Here is a 7965-nt window from a genome sequence, read left to right on the forward strand (position 1 = left end):
CCAGAGGTCAAAATTCAGCTATTAAACTTTCTAGTAGTACAGTTGAGTGCAACTCGAACGGCAATTGTTTGTATCTTCCCTGCCAGACGTAAGACTATTATTGTTTCTCAAAGAGCATTTAAAGACTGAGCTGGGGGTTGATTATTAAATAATAACATAGGCACCAACTTTGCTTACTAATACTTTCTAATCATTCATAAAGTAACAATACGTTGCATAGGGGAAGATCTTTTATGTGCTTAGCTGCACGATCAATTAGGTTCCTTCCGGCACCACGACATGAGGGAGGCCAGCTGGTCGCTAGGAGCTCGCTCTTCTCTGGCTGGTGTTCGTGCGGATAAGACCTACTCTGTGGCTGCACCCCCTACTCTTCTCCCTTCTCCTCTTACTTATTTCCCTTACCTGAAGTTCCTGTACCCTTAAGTTAAGTATTATATGGTGTTAAGTGTGCCTACTCTGGTAGTAAATATTGGTGAGACCTGGGGATAGTATTTGCCAGTGTTTTGGGTACCCCTAAGTGTTGTGTTTTGTATTAGGGTACCACATGGTCTCACTACCCTAAGCTGCATCCAGCTTCAGGGCTTATCCAGTAGTACTTTACCCTAGCTTGTTATTAGTGTAAACCTTGTATCCTGCCTAAGTGGACCAAGGCTGTTAACGTAAGATAGTGTGGTAAAGTTATTATTATTATTGTTATTGGTGTGAGTGTATATGGGGGGTTGTTAAGTTGTTAATAAATAAGTACATGAATTACAGAGTATCCCTTCTTCCTATGTGGGAGCGCATTGATCAACCCTTAGACTAACATATATGGTCTAGTAGCAAGTTATTACTACTGTGGATAGTTTATTTTGGGGGCCGGGCCTTTTAGCTCTCCCATATTTGATACTCTTGTCTTCTAACTACCCTTACCCCTTAATAGTACCAGTACCCCATAGAGCCCAACCCACCTATATTTATAACAAGTGGTTGGCCAGTCCGGGAGGAACATTATAAGTGTAAAAAATTAGATTCTTGAGTGCCAAAATTAAAATTTTTTGTTTTCCGCAGAACGGTTGTGTGCTAGCCTAGGGTCCAGCTCATCTAGCAAAGGACATTCTTGCACTGACTGAACACCCAGCTGGATCCCTTCACGATTAAGGTTAGTGTGGCCTTGTGTTAGGGGCCGTGCAAATTTTTGTTTTTTCCAATTTTTATTTTTTAATTTTTTCTTTGGCTGGGAGCTAAAATTATTAGTGATGTCTTCTGAAATGCAAAGACTGGCAAGGGAGCCTTCAGCAGTAGAGATAAAGAAATTTACCAAGTCTAATTTAGTATTGTTAGGCAAGGAATTTGACCTAGAATTAAATGTCGCAGATAAAAAGTGGACTTTGGTGAATGAAATATTACAACATTGTATTGATGAAGAACTATTGGCAAGTGATACACCTTTATGCCAGCCTAGCCAAGCAGAAAGTGCAACTCATAGGGAGAGAGAATTAGCTTTAGAGTTAGCAAAAATAAAATTAGAGGAGCAAAGACTCAAAACCGAGGAGGCTAGAATTAGAGCGAATGCCACTGGACCTCCACCTGCCGGGGATTCAAACCCCAGGCATTATGAGAAAAAGCATAATTTGCCTGAATTTTCCGAGTCAGACCCTGAAAGGTTTTTCAACCATTTTCAGAGATTGGCCATGTCCATGAACTGGCCAAAGGAAGAGTGGGTGAAAATCCTACAGGGAAGACTTAGGGGTAAAGCACAAGATATTTTTATAAACATGCCTGACGACGAGTGTTTCGAATATGATAAAGTCAGGGAATGTATTTTGCGGGCATATGAAATTACTCCTGAAGCTCACCGCCAAGTTTATCGTAACCTTAGGCCTACTCACAACCAACCGCTCACTAAATTTGTGAATGATCAAATTCGATTATTTGATAGATGGATTCGTTCGGCGAAAGCCGAAACATACGAGGCTCTCAGGAACTTAGTTTTAATGGAGCATTTTATAGATATTATGCCAGAGAGCGTATCACATTACATTAGAGGAAGGGTAGAGGTAAATTCTAAAATAGGGGATTTGGCCAAGTTGGCAGAAAACTACCAATTGGCGGGCAAAAGGCCCAATAAAAATAATTATACCCCACAGAGTAGCAAAACTTATACCCACAGCCAGTCCAGACCAGCTCATTCTAACCCTTTACCTAATGCACCTTCTGTTTCAGACATAACTAACCCTGTTAAAGTGTCTAGCCCAACGGCACCTAAAGGTGAACCGAAGGGTAATTCTGTTAGTAATGTCTCTTCTCCCCGACGTTTTTGTGGTCACTGTAATCGTTCAAACCACAATATTAGCCGTTGTTGGCAACTGTACCCAGAAAAAAGACCCAATGCTCTAGTTGTGACACAGGGCTTGAGGCCTTCGGAAGGGTTAGGGAGTAAGACCTCCAACCCACAGTGGTTGGACTTGCTTACCCCATTCTTATCGAAAGGGAGACTACTTTTGTCTGAGGGTTCTTCCTGGAAGGACGTGGTGATCTTCCGAGACACCGGTGCCATCCAGACTTTAATTTTAGGGAGTGCATTGCAAGGTGCCAACACTCTCGACACTGGAGAGGTGGTGCTGGTCGAGGGTGTCACTAGTGATACTCGAGCAGTACCCCTCCATAAGGTTACCCTGGAATCTGATTTCCACAAGGGTGTTTGTACAGTCGGAGTCACTTCATACCTACCTTTCCCTAATGTTGATGTAATAGTTGGTAATGATTTAGCAGGGGATAAGGTAGGGGACTCCAGACTGCCTATTATGTTGCCTACCCCTAAGGTTTGCCTGGATCCACCCGCCGCAGAGGATAATGTTGTGTACCCTGCGTGCGCGGTGACCAGGTCTATGGGACTTAAATGTAAGGGCAGCCCTGTGCTTGCCAAGGTGGTAAATCCCGAGGACACAAGGAACTTTCCGAGTGGTGAAAACCAAGTGGACCTCGCGGACACATTCATGGCCCGACTCGATGACGTGGCCGAGGACATTGTGGAGAGCCTGCCACCGCCATCTACCGAGAGTAGTGGGGAGGTGGAGGAGAACACTGTTGAGCCTCGGCCAATGGCATCTGACCAAGGCCTAGATGCCTCCTTGAGTGAGTTACAGAAAGCTGACCCCACTCTTGCAGATTGTCATGAAACAGCCGTCTCTATGGAGGAAATTGTAGACGCAGCAACTGGGTACTACTACAATGATCGGATTTTGATGAGAAAATGGAGACCACAGAGTGCTCCCTTGTCAAATGAGTGGGAGGTAGTCCACCAGGTTATGTTGCCGACCTGCTATAGAGAAAGAGTTTTGGCAGCTGCTCATGATGATCCTATGGGGGGACATCAAGGTATTAATATTACGTATCACAAAATTTTAAAGTATTTTTTCTGGCCCAAGCTGAAAAGCGATGTGGCAAAATTTTGTAATGCGTGTATTGTTTGTCAACTGGTTGGGAAACCAAACCAGACTCCACCTAAAGCTCCTCTAAGGCCTATTGTCATGCCAGAGGAACCATTTTCTCATGTGGTAATGGACTGTGTTGGACCATTACCTAGAACTAAGTCTGGTAATATTTACCTAATCACAATGATGTGTATCACTACTCGTTACCCAGAGGCTTTTGCTGTAAGGAACATCCGAGCAAAAACTGTTGTTGCTCGTATGTTGCATTTTTTTTCCACTTTTGGACTGCCTCGGGTCGTGCAAACTGACAATGGTACTAATTTTAAGTCTGATGTTTTCGAGCAATTTTGTAAGGAACATGGAATAACTCATAAGGTTTCCAGCCCATACCATCCACAGAGTCAGGGGGTAATTGAACGTTTCCATCTAACTCTGAAGCAGATGTTGAAGACATCGTGCGAGAGTTCCCACACCTTCTGGGATGAGAATTTGCCATATGTTTTGTTTGCGGCTAGAGAGGGATTACAAAGTTCACTGGGTTGTTCTCCTTTTGAGTTAGTCTTTGGCCATAAAGTTCGTGGACCCTTGCAAATGTTACAGGAGAATCTGTTAGGGAACGTAACGTTAACCGAAGGTTCGGCTTTCTTTGCGCAACACCACCAGAGACTCAAGGACTGCAAGGCGGCTGCATTAAAGTATCTTGGCAAGGCCCAAGAAAAGATGAAAGAACGTAACGATGCTAAATCTAGGTTACGGGTATTTCAGCCTGGCGACCCTGTCCTGGTATTAAAGCCTCGACTAGGGAACACTATGTCCCACAAGTATGAAGGCCCCTACATTGTGACAGAAAAGACTGGGGACCTCACGTACAAAGTGAGGCACTCTGACAAACGTAACCAGGTAATGCTCATACATGTAAATCGGATGAAGAAGTTCCAGGGCCCCAGGCCCATTGCACTAACCAATGTTTCCATTTCCAGTGAGAGAGGGGATGATTGTTCTGGGGACCCAACTAATCTCATTTTCAATAATTCTAGTTCTGTGAATGCTGTGGAGGGACTGTCCCATTTGCAGATGGCCCAACGTGAAGAGGTGCAGTCGTTGGTTGATGAATTCTCCAGTCTGTTCGGGGAGGTCCCGACCCAGACTGATGCCATTTGCCATGATGTCGAGTTGACGGACTACACTCCCATTCGCCTTCAACCCTATCGGATGAGTCCAGAAAAGAAGGCCATCGTACGGAAGGAGGTCGACTTCTTGCTCCAGCACGGCCTCATCCGGCCGAGCCAGGGCTCTTGGTGCTCGCCCTGCCTTTTGGTCCCCAAACCAGACGGCTCCTGGCGATTATGCACCGACTATCGGCAGCTCAACAAGGTGACCATTGTGGATGCCTATCCGCTGCCCCTCCTCGAGGACTGCATCGACGAGTTGGGAAATGCCAAGTACGTTTCGAAATTCGACCTCTCGAGGGGGTATTATCAAATCCCACTCACTGAACGTGCTAAACAGCTAACCGCGTTTGTGACACCCGAGGGTGTTTTTGAGTATCAAGTGTTACCGTTCGGCTTGCGTAATGCCCCTGCCACGTTCCAGAGACTCATGAACTCTCTACTCGCTAAGGTGCCAAATTGTCGGGCGTATTTAGATGATATCGTGCTGTTTGACAGTAATTGGGCTGACCACATAGCTAGGTTACGCCAGTTGTTTGCCATCTTGAAAAGGGCAAATCTTACCTTAAATGCTAAAAAGTGTCATTTTGGCCAAGGCACAGTGACGTACCTCGGTTATGAAGTGGGCCAAGGAAAAGTGTTACCTCGGCAAGATAAAATCAATGCCATTCTGGAGTATCCAGTACTAAAGTCTAAAAAGGACGTTCAAAGATATATATATATATATATATATATATATATATATATATATATATATATATATATATATATATATATATATATATATATATATATATATATATAAATATATATATAAATATATATATATATATATATATATATATATATATATATATATATATATATATATATATATATATATATATATAAATATATATATATATATATATATATGTCGTACCTAGTAGCCAGAACTCACTTTTTGGCCTACTATTCAAGGCCCGATTTGCCTAATAAGCCAAGTTTTCCTGAATTAATATATTTTTTCTAATTTTTTTCTTATGAAATGATAAAGCTACCCATTTCATTATGTATGAGGTCAATTGTTTTTTATTGGAGTTAAAATTAACGTAGATATATGACCGAACCTAACCAACCCTACCTAACCTAACCTAACCTATCTTTATAGGTTAGGTTAGGTTAGGTAGCCGGAAAAGTTAGGTTAGGTTAGGTTAGGTAGGTTAGGTAGTCGAAAAAGCATTAATTCATGAAAACTTGGCTTATTAGGCAAATCGGGCCTTGCATAGTAGGCTGAGAAGTGCGTTCTGGCTACTAGGTACAACATATATATATATATATATATATATATATATATATATATATATATATATGTCGTACCTAGTAGCCAGAACTCACTTTTTGGCCTACTATTCAAGGCCCGATTTGCCTTATAAGCCAAGTTTTCCTGAATTAATATATTTTTTCTAATTTTTTTCTTATGAAATGATAAAGCTACCCATTTCGTTATGTATGAGGTCAATATTTTTTTATTGGAGTTAAAATTAACGTAGATATATGACCGAACCTAACCAACCCTACCTAACCTAACCTAACCTATCTTTATAGGTTAGGTTTGGTTAGGTAGCCGAAAAAGTTAGGTTAGGTTAGGTTAGGTAGTCGAAAAACAATTAATTCATGAAAACTTGTCTTATTAGGTAAATCGGGCCTTGCATAGTAGGCTGAGAAGTGCGTTCTGGCTACTAGGTACGACATATATATATATATATATATATATATATATATATATATAAATATATATATATATATATATATATATATATATATATATATATATATATATATATATATATATATATATATATATATATATATATATATATATATATATATATATGTCGTACCTAGTAGCCAGAACTCACTTCTCGGCCTACTATGCATGGCCCGATTTGTCTAATAAGCCAAGTTTTCATGAATTAATTGTTTTTCGACTACCTAACCTACCTAACCTAACCTAACCTAACTTTTTCGGCTACCTAACCTAACCTAACCTATAAAGATAGGTTAGGTTAGGTTAGGTAGGGTTGGTTAGGTTCGGTCATATATCTACGTTAATTTTAACTCCAATAAACAAAAATTGACCTCATACATAATGAAATGGGTAGCTTTATCATTTCATGAGAAAAAAATTAGAGAAACTATATTAATTCAGGAAAACTTGGCTTATTAGGCAAATCGGGCCTTGCATAGTAGGCCGAGAAGTGCGTTCTGGCTACTAGGTACGACATATATATATATATATATATATATATGTCGTACCTAATAGCCAGAACGCACTTCTCAGCCTACTATTCAAGGCCCGATTTGCCTAATAAGCCAAGTTTTCATGAATTAATGTTTTTTCGTCAACCTAACCTACCTAACCTAACCTAACCTAGCTTTTTTTGGCTACCTAACCTAACCTTACCTATAAATATAGGTTAGGTTAGGTTAGGTAGGGTTGGTTAGGTTCGGTCATATATCTACGTTAATTTTAACTCCAATAAAAAAAAATTGACCTCATACATAGAGAAAAGTGTTGCTTTATCATTTCATAAGAAAAAAATTATAGTAAATATATTAATTCAGGAAAACTTGGCTTATTAGGCAAATCGGGCCTTGAATAGTAGGCTGAGAAGTGAGTTCTGGCTACTAGGTACGACATATATATATATATATATATATGTCGTACCTAATAGCCAGAACGCACTTCTCAGCCTACTATGCAAGGCCCGATTTGCCTAATAAGCCAATTTTTCATGAATTAATTTTTTTTCGACTACCTAACCTACCTAACCTAACCTAACCTAACTTTTTCGGCTACCTAACCTAACCTAACCTCTAAAGATAGGTTAGGTTAGGTTAGGTAGGGTTGGTTAGGTTCGGTCATATATCTACGTTAATTTTAACTCCAACAAAAAAAAATTGACCTCATACATAATGAAACGGGTAGCTTTATCATTTCATAAGAAAAACATTTGAGAAAATTTATTAATTCATGAAAACTTGGCTTATTAGGCAAATCGGGCCTTGCATAGTAGGCTGAGAAGTGTGTTCTGGCTACTAGGTACGACATATATATATATATATATATATATATATATATATATATATATATATATATATATATATATATGTCGTACCTAGTAGCCAGAATGCACTTCTCGGCCTACTATGCAAGGCCCGATTTGCCAAATAAGCCAAGTTTTCCTGAATTAATATAATTTCTCTAATTTTTTTCTTATGTAATGATAAAGCTACCCATTTCATTATGTATGAGGTCAATTTTTTTTTATTGGAGTTAAAATTAACGTAGATATATGACCGAACCTAACCAACCCTACCTAACCTAACCTAATCTA

Source organism: Procambarus clarkii, chromosome 32, assembly GCF_040958095.1.
Source record: "Procambarus clarkii isolate CNS0578487 chromosome 32, FALCON_Pclarkii_2.0, whole genome shotgun sequence".
NCBI classification, from domain to species: domain Eukaryota; kingdom Metazoa; phylum Arthropoda; class Malacostraca; order Decapoda; family Cambaridae; genus Procambarus; species Procambarus clarkii.